Genomic DNA, 11,741 nt, shown 5'->3' with positions numbered 1-11,741 from the left:
GGGGGGGGCACAATTCAACCCATAACAGACCTGGTCAGAGCTGTGCTTTGGTAGATTAATTTAGTAGAGGTGAGTGGGACAAAATACATCCTAGAGAGACAAGTGGCAAGGAGACTGCTCAGGAAGCAAGAAATGAAAGGATCTTTTGGACCAGCGGCAATGGGGATGAAGATTTTATAGAACCTGACAGTTGTTAGGATAAGGAGGGAAGAGGGAGTGGGAAGAAGGGAGTGTCCAGAAGCTTTATTAGGGGAAGCATGAAGGGATGAGGAGAGGGAACAGAAGAAGGAGAGCACATTAGACTCTAAGCTCTTGGAGGACAAGGACTGTTCCTTCACTTGGTGTCCTCCCTCAGTGCCTGGTGCAGCATCTGGGCATCATAAGCCCTCGAGAAATATTTGCCAAAGAAATGAATGCGTTCAGTTTTGCACATGGTGAATTTGACATACACGTGAAAACAGGCAGGTGGAAATTCAAACCTGTCATTTGGTAGAAAGAGTTTGGGGTTAGAAATCTCAACTGGGTGCTCATTTCCAGAGAGATTACAGGTCAAGCTGGAATTGATAGAGCTTATGAAAATGCAGGGAGGGGAGAGAAGAGGTTTGAGGGCAGAATCCTGGGGCACCGTTACATTACATTTAGGGGCTGGGAGATGGCAGAGCTGCTGGTAGGAGACCAGCCAAGGAACTTCAGGGCTGGAAGAGGGGAAGTAGGGAGGTGCAATGTCAAGGAAATCAAGAAAGGAGACCGTTTCAGGGAGGAGGGGAGGCGCTGTTGCCAAATGCCGCAGAGGTCGAAGAGAAGAGATACTGAGAGGCCTGTGGATTTGCTAATTAGGAGACCAGCGGCAGTGTCCCCAGCTGGTCAGGGCAGGAGGAGGCGAGGGGAGCCTACTGGGGTGAAGAATTTAAGAGGCCTGGGCATACCTACGCAGGTGCGCCTGCGCACACACTCGCCCTCTTCACATCTGCGTAGGCCTGGTCGGTCAGTCTACGAGAGATAGAGCAAAACAAAACGAAAACAAAAAACATGCTGGGGCAGGGGTGGTGTGCACATGTCAGGACTCAGGGCCTGCAAGTGAGGAGATGACTAGACACGGGGCTGGAAAAGAGATGGCTCAGGAAAAGGGAGAGTAATTCTTAGTGTCAGATGAACCGTCTTTGATGGTGGAGGGTTGTGGGCAGCGATGCCCCAGGCAGATGAGAGGCCCTCAGATCCCAGAGACCCCTTGTTGGTGGAGGTTTCTGTTGTGCCTGCCCCTTGGTGGGGGACGGGGAACGGGACCTGGTCCTCAGTCCTTTAGTCCACATGGAGGCCCCACTACTGTCAGTCTTGTTTATCACCATATCCCCAAGGCGTGAATCAGTGTCTGGCACATAGGAGGCACTCAATCAATAATTATGATTGGGAATAACAATGACAGCATCACCACCAACAACTAAGATCAGCTAAGCACTTACTGTATTCCAGGCACTTTATTATCTCATTTAATACGGCGGCTCCACAGCTAGATAGTATCTTTATCCTCAGTTAACAGATGAAGAAGTAGGAGTTCTGAATGACTTAGTAAGTTTCCAAAGGCCACTCAGGTAGGAAATGGTAGAAGTAGGATTTGAACCCAGATCCGTGTGCCCCTAGAATTCTCACCCTTGACCGTTTTGATTGTTGTTCTCCAAGAAGGTATGAGTCAAGGGTGGAGGGGATCTGTGTCTGTGTTCTGAGCTATTCTGCATATATTTGTGGGTGTCCACAGCTGCATGCATTTGTAGGTACTCGTGCGTGTGTATGTGCGTGCACGCACATGCATCCATGCCTGTGTGAAGGGTACGCCTGTATTCAGTTGTGCAATCTTGTAGGTTTGGGCACAGATGCTACTCCACACCCTGCCCGCAGGTTTGAGTGCCCAGTTTTTCTGCTAGAGGCTGTGATGGTGGGGTCTGGCTCTCAGGTGTGTTCAGAGCTCAGTCCTGAGCCCACATCCACCTCAGAGGGCCCATGAGGGGTCCCTGCCCCCCACGGTTCTGCCCATAATTCTCCTTCCTTGTTTAAAGGGGCCAGTGGGTTTAATGAGTAGTTACCGCCTTGTCGATATTCTCACCCAGGGAGAGGATGAATGGTGAGGCACTGCCCCCGCCCTGACACACACACCCATTCTGTGGCAGATTAAGGATGAGAGAAGGGACCCTTCAGCAAGGGGGTTTAGGGGAGGGCAGCTCCAGAGAAGCTCAGCAGGGATCTTGGGAGGGCCTTCTCCTGTGATTCTCCAGGTGCCCCCACAGGGTGCTGGCAGAGGAGCCCCTCCTCCCACCGCTCCCCTCAGTCCTCTCCTCTCCACCTCCTCCACGTTCTGGGAGGCTGTGGGAAGACGCCCTGGTGAAGGGAGGCCCTTCTTGAAGTGGGAGAGCTTGCTGTCCCCGTTCTCATTGTCATGTGTTTGAATGTGCATATGTCTGTACGGTTTTGTGTCTTCGTGAGTTTCCATTTTCATGTGCTTTAGTGGCCGGCCATCCATGTATCTGAATGTGTAACACAGTCCATAAACATATTTGGGCCTTCTGGCCCTCCACGTTCATATGTAGCTGCATATGCCCACTACTGTGCGTGTACCCACACATGTATCCCTGGGGGAACATCAATGTCTGTATGTGTGGGTGTGCATATATAGATGTGTGTATGTGTGTGGGGTGTCTGAATCCTGCTGTGTGTACTTTGTGTCCTTGCCCTTCACAGTTGTCAAGGGAGGCTCTCTCCCTGTCCTGCTCTGGATCCTAAACCCACTTCTGATGTTACAGGAAGAAGCCGGTCAGTTGTCTCTTGCTGAGGAGGGGCTGAATGAAGTTTCCATCCCTCCCCTTCTCTCTGAGCCTCAAAGGCATGTCATGGTGACTCAGGCACCAAGCTATGGATCCCTGACCCCATCTCCAGTCTTTGCTCACTAGGACCCTCCCTGCTGGGCTCCTGGGTCCTCATGGTCTTGAACCTGGGTCTCCTCATTGCCCAGGGGTGCCCTGTGCCTGGAGCTTTGGGAATGTAGTCCATTCATGTTCTGCCCCCCAACCTCTGCTGAGTCTCCCCATCCCACTCAGACCAGAAGCCACCCCACATCCATTTAGTGACTCACCCTGTGTATTTGGAGGCAAATTCCAAAGCACCCTCACACTTCACAGCTTCTGATCCCTAACCACCTTAACCATTAAATCTACAACTTTGACACTCTCTCCTTCGACTTACAGCATCTGCCCCTCAACCAAACTTCACTGGATCCAGTCCTGGAAGAAAGGGAAAGAGAAGGGGGACTATGTGGCCAGTTGCTCCCCTTATGCTGGGACTCAGAACCTGGGGAGGGGAGACTGGGGGCCTAGGGCAGCTGAGGGGAAGGAAGCAGCAGGCAGAGAGGGGCTGAGCTTGGCAGAAAAGAAATGCTAGGATTCAGTCCATCCTCACGCAATCCCCCTGCCCCTGCCACACACACACACACACACACACACTCACCCACACTCACCCTGTTGGAAGGTGACATTTGCTATTAACCTTATATTGGGCCATTTTGTAAATCAATGTCACTTACATTTAATAACAAGTGTAATCAAAGGAATTATGCAAATTTAATTTGATGCTTCTTGAATTATGCAAATCTGCGGTGCACATAATGTTCTCTGACATGTGCCCGTTGGAGAGAGAGAGCAAGGGAGAAAGTGGGGAGGGTCAGGGAGAGGGAGGCTAGGACTGGGACTGAAGGGAGGGGAGGATGGGGGTGGGCTGGGACTTGGGACTGGGAGAGAGGAAGGCAGAGTGGTGGAGGGCAGCGGAGCAGCTGCAGCCCAGGTGCTTGCCATCGTGGGTGGGATGGTTGTTCTGGTCTGGTACCTCCACCTTCTCCTTGTGCCTCTCTCCGGCTCCGGATTTTAGTCCCTCTCCCCTGCCCACACTCAGCATGACCTTGCTGGTCACATGTCCTCAATGTGTCCTTATGTGAAATGGGAGTGACCCAAAGGGGCTAACTACTTTTGGGACCAAGACTCCTGATACAGCGTGGTCCTCTGACAGGACCACAGCCCCCATGGCAAGGTGACCTGTTGTGACACCTGTTTTGTTCTTAATGGTCTTGAGGACCTGGCAGAAGAAATTTCACCATTCACCATGTGACAATAAGAACCTGCTGACCCGATCAATCCCAGGCACATATTGTGACAATGCTAGCATGATGATGATACACTCATATTGACACATGCATTTGTATCAGAGATGACAAAGTCACACACATACTGTTAAAACAATATAAACATACCCAGTGACAATTAAACACAGACCCAGTTATTCCCAGGGACCTGCATAAAGGCTACATAAATACAAACACTCAGGTTTGCACTCCAATACAAGAACATTTAAAATGTCACCTGGACACACCTGGGCTCAAGGGACATTGATTCCTAGTGGTATACACATCCCAACACATGCTATGCTCAAAGCCAAACACATACTAACACTGACACCTGAACACACAAGTTACATTCCCTGATGCTGACATGCCCTCACTGACTCTTGAAGCAAACTCAGTGATTCAGGAAGCTCCTAGCAGAAACAGTGCCCCTCTTTACTGGTCAGATTCTGGCCGATGTTTATTTGGCCCTGCCCTCAATGTTGTCTGGAGTAGGACAAAGATCATGGTACTCTGAACAGATGTGATTCTGCAGCGTGAAAAGATGGGCCAACGTGAGGGGGAAAAACCACCCAGGCCATGAAACTGTTCTCCAAACTCTGGATGCTGGTTAGGACCATGGAGAGACATCTCAGGAGGTTACATTGCCAGGTGTGGACCAGCTCCCTGCAAACCCTCACTTCCTCCACAGCCCGCACCTACCACTAAGACCACCACAGACTGGCCCAGGGCCCTGACTGTGTGAGTAGGACAATATGGTGTCCCTCCCCTGAGCTGTCACCATGAATCCTCAAGGGTGCTTTTGAAGAGTATGGGAAAAGCACCCTCATTATTTTCCTTTCCCATGTAAGTCCTGTCTTAGGTTTACACTCTTTTTCAGCCCTCCCCTCATACTTGGAGTCCAGAGGTCTGTTCCTGTGTACTGTTAATTGGATAGTGACCAGGAGTTTAGTGGGTCTGGGGGGGGCGTCAGGAGTCATGGTGTATCTGTCAAAGAGGGTGTGGCAGTGGCAGTGTACTTGTGCATAAATGCTACTATGTATCTATTATGAGTATCGTTATGGCTCAAAGTGTTTCTCCTTGTCATTCATGTGTCATTGGCTCATTTGTATGTCCATTGGTTAGGGTACGTTTGTGTTTGCTGTTTCAGTTTATCGTTTCTGTATCAATGCACCAGATATTTTATTTCAACATTGCCTCCATGTGTGTGGTATTCTGGGAATGTGACATTCTGTGTGTCCCTATGCTCTATTTCATACAGGCGAATAAATGAATACTTAATATCACCATGTTGGAATTCTTACAATGTGTTCTGTGTGTTACCATGTTTGAGTTGTCAAAATGTGTGTGCCATCACACCCGAGCCATCATGATGTCAAAGTTGATATAATCCGTGCCTAAATCTATCTCACTGTGTTTGAATGGCCCAGTGTGTTGTCAGTGTGTATTCTCATGAGCAAGCATGTTTCAGCAGGCTGAGTGTCAGTTGTTATGTTTAAATTGTCACCACGACTATACCATTGTATTTGCATTGTATGTGTTTGGATTATTGGGTGTATCATTGTATCCCCTGTGTCATTGCATGCAATCAGTTTTGAGTTGATACAGTGTGTGTAATTGTGTTGCCTTTCTTTTAACTGTCCCCAGGTTGTGAGGGTCTCACCAGGTTTGAATGTTCACAATGTGTCTCTGTGTATGACTCCAAGTTTGAGTTGTCATGGGTTATCTTTATGTGACAATGTATTTGCATTTTAACAACATGGTGTGTATCTGTCTGTTTGAGTTGGCACAATCTCTATGCCATCATGTTTGAGCACGTGTTATCAAATGTTTATGTTGTTACAATGTGTGTCTGTGTGAATCATTGTGTTTCAATTGTCACAGTGTATGATTGTATGTCACCATGCATGAATTATGCATCAGTATTTATGTTACAGTGTTACAATAGGTGTCTGTGAATATCATGTTTACATTGTCACAATTCGTATTGCCATATTTAAGGTGTTACAAAGCCTGTTTGTCACAATTGTTGACTGTATTAACGTGTTTGAGTTGTCAAAATGTATGTGTGTCGCCATGCTGAGGCATCAGAGTGTTTCACCCTGTGGGTTTGCACATTTGTGTCTTTGTGTATCTGAACATGTTCAAGGTATTTCAATACCTGTGTGTCACCATGTTTGAGGTGTCTCTTAAAATGTGTGTGGCAACCGCTTTCTCAGCAGGGGTTCAAAAGGGAAACACTAGGAATGAGAGGGAAAGAAGGAGAGCTGGAGGAGGGAGGAGGATGAGCCATAATCTAGATGGGGTGGGATGGGGGCTGGTGGGGGTTAGGGTCAGAGTGAGCTCTAATTGGCCCACGGTGAATTATTCACATGTATAATCCTCGCAGAATTTCAGCGCGGGCAGTGCCAGTAAATGCTGTGCATGTTTAAAAGTCATTTCCATAAGTAAGTGCAATTTCTCTACTGTTTGCCCCTGTTTAATGAAGTGAAATCTTGTTTGCATTCCTCCCAATTTCCCAACGAAAGGCGCCCAACCGTTCGCACCAAAATTACACCGCCCAAATTAAAACTCGGGCTCCAAGGGAGGTGAGGGGACGGCAGCACTGGGCCCTTCTGGGAGGGCCTGTGGAGAGGTGGGGGGCGGGAGGAGCCAGGCCTGGGTTTTTCAGCTCATTGCTTCCCTGTAGTTCTTGCAATTTCAAGTGCTGCCCCCGCCATGTTCCCCACCCCCACTTGCCCCCATCAGGTTCTTGCTCCCCTTTGCCTCCCCCCTTCTTTAAATGAATCCCTAGGGTATGGGAACTGGGCACGATGCATTTGTTCATGCATATGTAAATGCACCCCTATATGACTTATATACACAGTCATGTGTGTATTGTGAAATTGTGACATACAGTCATACACTGTAACAACTGAAACATAGTGATTCACACAAACACACAGTGTAACAACATACACACAAATGGACATGTGTGTGTTTAGGCATGCCTCCCTGCCTATATATGTATGTGGAGTTGTGTACGTGTCTAGCTTTATGTGTTGGGTATATTGTGTGTGTCTAAGATGAATGGTTACATAGACAATATGGATAAAGAGAGAGAGGAGGGGGGAGATTGTGGGTATTTGTGTAGTTTCTCCATTGTCCACAGTGGTGTACTTAGCTCTATTGCTAGGACCTACTGCTTTCTGAGAGGTGCGTTGTTAACCCCTCACCCACCCAGCAGCTGATTGCACTGGGGCCTCAGGATCAAAGGAATCACCTTCCACTCCATACCCAACAGCGCCCTCTGGCCCTGTGAAGACCAGCGACAGGACTGACCTTCCAGCTTCAGCTCCAGCTCCCCATATGGGGCTTGAACAAAGGTATTCCTGAGTAAGCTGGCAGGAGGCCCCTCAAGGCTCCACCCCCTCCTAGTGCCAAATGGCACCTGCATGAGGGTCACTTTGGTGGGGAGCCTAAAACAGAATTGCAGATTACCCTCAGTTGGATTAGCTGGAAGAGTTGGGCATGGGGTGAAGTAGGGTTGAGGAGAGGGCAGGAAATGATGGTCCCATCCACCAAGGCCTCCCAGTGACCCCTGGGATCCGGGGTCCCCACTAAGGACTCTTGAAGCTTTAGAATTCTGAAAGCCTGGGCTCTGGAGGCAAAAGACTGAGTGGCATCATGTCCCGGTGTGAGGTTGTGTGTCTTTGGTCTTTGTGGATATAACACCCTCACAATCTAATCATCTTCTGCTGCCCACTTTCTTCCAGCTCACCTGTAGCCTGGATGGGACAGAACCAATCAGTCAAGTAACTACCGTGATACCACCACACTCTTATGCACAGACCTTAAGACCACCACCCTCTGCTCAACACATCGCTCGCTGCAGGACACTGGTGGAATAGCTGGAAGAGACTCGGGTTGTTTGCTGAAGGTCTGGTAGAGAAAATCATTCAGAGGTGAAATCCTGAAGGAGAGGAATTCAGGAGGGGTGAGAGAGGAATCAATCAATTAAGAATGAGGGGCTCTCCTTGCAGAGGGCTGCTTTTCTCACACCTCTTTGATGTCCTTGGGGAGGTGAGACATCCAGGCACAGGGGCAAAGTGTCATCCTGGTCATGACCTCCCCACCTTCTCTTTTGCCCTTATCCATTCTCTTATCCATGTAATCAGTCCCAAAGCACGTCTCTGACTTCTGCTTCTACAGCTCAGAAACTATCAATGGTTCCCTACTGCCCAAAGAAAAAGTCATATTCCTTTTGTTATCAGGCAAACAAGCCCTCCACGATAGGATACTCCCTTCCCCTTCAACCTGCTTTTCTAGACTTGCCTCCCAGGGATGCTCCCCCACCCCCTCAATATACCTCCTAAGCCCCATCCAAGCAAACAGGGAAACTAGATGTTTCCCCAACCTCCTCCAGTTTCCCCTCTTCCGCACTTCTGTTCTTCCTACCTCAAATGCCACCATTAGCCTCACCCCCATTCCAATTTCTGCCTGGTGGAGCCCTAGGTATCATCAAGACCAGGTTTGATGCCACTTTCTCTGAGAAGACTTTCACGCTGGTCCTCACCGTGCCTACCATCCGTAGCACCAGTGATTCCTGGAGCATGGTTTCTCTCCCTCTGTGATATGAAGTTCTTGTCCCTTCTCCTTGTCTGCTGGGGATCAGGCCTGCTGGGCTCCAGTCTCTTTGGGCGCCAGGCTTTGAACACCCCTGAGTGAGGGTAGGAAGCACCTCACAAAGGCTTTGTGGATAAGCTAACAGTTGACTGCAGAGGAGGCGTGGAGAATTAGGGTGGGTTTAGGAACATGTTTCAAGGGGTAAACCTCATGTCTGGAGCTCTTCGCCCTATTCCAATCCAGCAGATTTAAGCCCGAGCCCCAGTTCTCCAGGGCCCCCATCTTTATTCTGTTTCTTTCTCTGTGGCAGCAGGAAATGTCCACTCCATGCCCTTGGCAGGAGAGGCTAGGGGCTTTCTGCCACCTGAGAGGTCCCCACCCCACTGGGGAGACTCTGTATGGAACTGACTCTCCTCCATGCTGCCCTGGCTGCCGGGGCGGTGGCGGGGGGGGGGGGGGGGCGCGTCGCATCCTGCCTCCTGGGAACCCTGTCAGTGTTATCCAGGCTGCTACTTTCATTAGTGAGGTCCTTCCCTCTTAATAGAGGAAGACTCTGACGTTAATGTGCTGACAGTCCCACTTCTCCTGTCCTGGGCCTGCCTTCTATATTAGCTACACCATTCCTCCCACCAGAGATTCCCCAAGCCCATCACCAGACCCTCCACTGACCCTCCACCAGACCCTCCGCTGTAGGGGCCTCCTTGGCCCTAAGACCCTCTCACTGATTTCCCCCATAAACCACTCCTGATCTTTCTGTAACTGCCCCCCCCCATTTAACCCATCCCTCCCCTCCCTGGCTGTCATCGAAGAGCCACCACCAAATCTCCACTAACCCTTCTGGCCCCCCTTTCCCTCTAATTCTCTCACAGAACCCGCTACCCTCCTACCTCTTCCCCCATCACCACAGCCATCCCCTGGCCTGTCGGGGGCACCTTGTGGTCAAAATCCTCAGGAAGAGAGCTCCAGCTACATTTCTAGATACACCCTCAGGCCGCAGACCTTCCCAGGCAGAGCCGACATCCCTGCCAGATGCCTGGGGTAGGGGCTGGGGGGTCTGGTGTGTTCCAGACAGGAAGGAGGCGTGGACCTCAATCTGGAAGGTCTCTGTGGGCCCTTCCCCCTCCCCTTGGCAAGTCTGGGAACTTGGGACCCGAGCTTGGTCCTCGCTCCCCCGCCCTCGCCTCTCCGCGCTTTCATCAGAATTCAATTTCCGCCCGTAAGTGACTCCCCGGGCCCCTGATCCTTCTCTTGATGAATGAGCCGCCCGGCCGGGCCCCGTCCGTCACCGTCACCCTCGCCACGGCCCGGGCCGCTGCCGCCCCCAGCCTCGGCCCCTCCATCCAACGCCAGCCCCGACCTCCCACAGCTCCCACCCGGACCTCAGCCGCCTTCATCCCTTCGGGTTCCTCCCCCGTGTCCAACAGCCCGCCCCACCCCCATACCCGCGTGGCTTTCTTAGCCCAGGTCTCTGCCTCTCTCCGTGTGACTCTATCTCTCTGTCTCTGCTCTCTCTCTCTCTCTCTCTCTCCCCCCTCCCTCCCTCCCCTCCCTCCTTCCTCCTTCTCCCTTCTCTCCCTCTCTCCCTCTAACACCTCTATTCATCTCTGGGAGCAACATCATTTATTTTGCACTTCCCAGATAATTTACTTTTTTCCCTTCTACAGGAATTCTCCATTTCCCTATAAAATGAAAATTCATCTAGAATTACATCTTATGTCATCATTATGTTTATTAAGCGTGGATGATGTATATGAACAGGACGGGCTTGCTGCTGAGTGCTTAATGGTGCATAAGATTAAGCCGAGGCTCTCAGCTGCGCAGCGACTCCCCTCCGGTTCCCATGTTGTCGAGGCATGCTGGGAGTACAAGTTCCGAGCGCACGGCCAGGTGAACGCGCCGCCGCCGCCGCCGCCGCGCGCGCTCCCACCCCCTCTCCGCCCCCTCCCCCGGGGCCCGCCAGGGCCACCCCCGCCCGGCTGCGGGCGCCCTCGCGGCCTGCGCCTCCAGATACCCAAACAGATTCGCCGGGCGAGGGCAGCCTGGTCCCGGGTCACCATCATCCCCCACCCCCGCAGAGCTGGGCGCCCGGATCGCACGCCCCCTGGGACCCCGTCCTTCCCCTGGGTCTCCCCTCTCAGCCCCGGGAGCTGGCAGCGCCCCTCCGCCCCTCTTTCCTTCTTGTCTCGCTGGGTTTCTGCCCCTGATCTCTCTCTCCATCCCGCCTCTCCTTCCCTCTGTCGTATTTCTTGGGGCTCTCGTCTTTCTGTCTGTCAGTCTGCGTCTCCTTCTCTCTCGAGTCCTTCCCTGCCTCGCCCTGCTTCTCCGTGTCTCTGCGTGTCCCTTTCTAATTCCCTCGCTCTCCCGGGTTTGTCCGTCGGCCTGTCCGCCTCTCGCGGTCTCCCCGGCTCCCCCTCTCCCCCTCTCTCCCCTCTCCCGGCGCTGGCGGCCACCGCACTGCAGCGCGACACCAGCAGTCTATGACAAAAACATTATCCTTCTGCTGCTAAACAATCCAATAAACCTCTCCACAGGGAGAAAGTTAACCTCTTGTCTCTTCGGCTGATGCCTTCCCGCCCACGTGACTGCTGCCACAGTAAATTCAAATCATTAGTCTCCTCACCCCATCAAAAAACTTCTATTAGTAATGGAGACCTCGCCGGAGACCTTCCGCGGAGAGCGCTGCCTTCCCAATTCCCAGTGGAAAAATTCTGCGCGAAAAACTAATTCTACTTTTAATAATCTGTCATCAGGACCAGAGGCAGTCATAAATTATATGGGAGCGCGTGCGAGAGCGCGCCACAAGAGGGAAATCAGGGCGAAAAATCAAAGCCCAAGTTTGACAAACTTTCCTGAAGATAAATAATAACTTACAAACAGGATTAGTTGTAAAGTCACGCTCCGGCGCGCAGCCACGGCGGCAATCACGTCTGCCGAGGGCCGCCACCACCGAGGCACCTGTCACCGGCCGCCGCCGCCT

This window comes from Balaenoptera ricei, chromosome 16, assembly GCF_028023285.1.
Source record: "Balaenoptera ricei isolate mBalRic1 chromosome 16, mBalRic1.hap2, whole genome shotgun sequence".
In the NCBI taxonomy this organism is placed as follows: domain Eukaryota; kingdom Metazoa; phylum Chordata; class Mammalia; order Artiodactyla; family Balaenopteridae; genus Balaenoptera; species Balaenoptera ricei.
The sequence above is the reverse complement of the archived record's forward strand: the minus strand, read 5'-3'. Positions refer to the sequence as shown.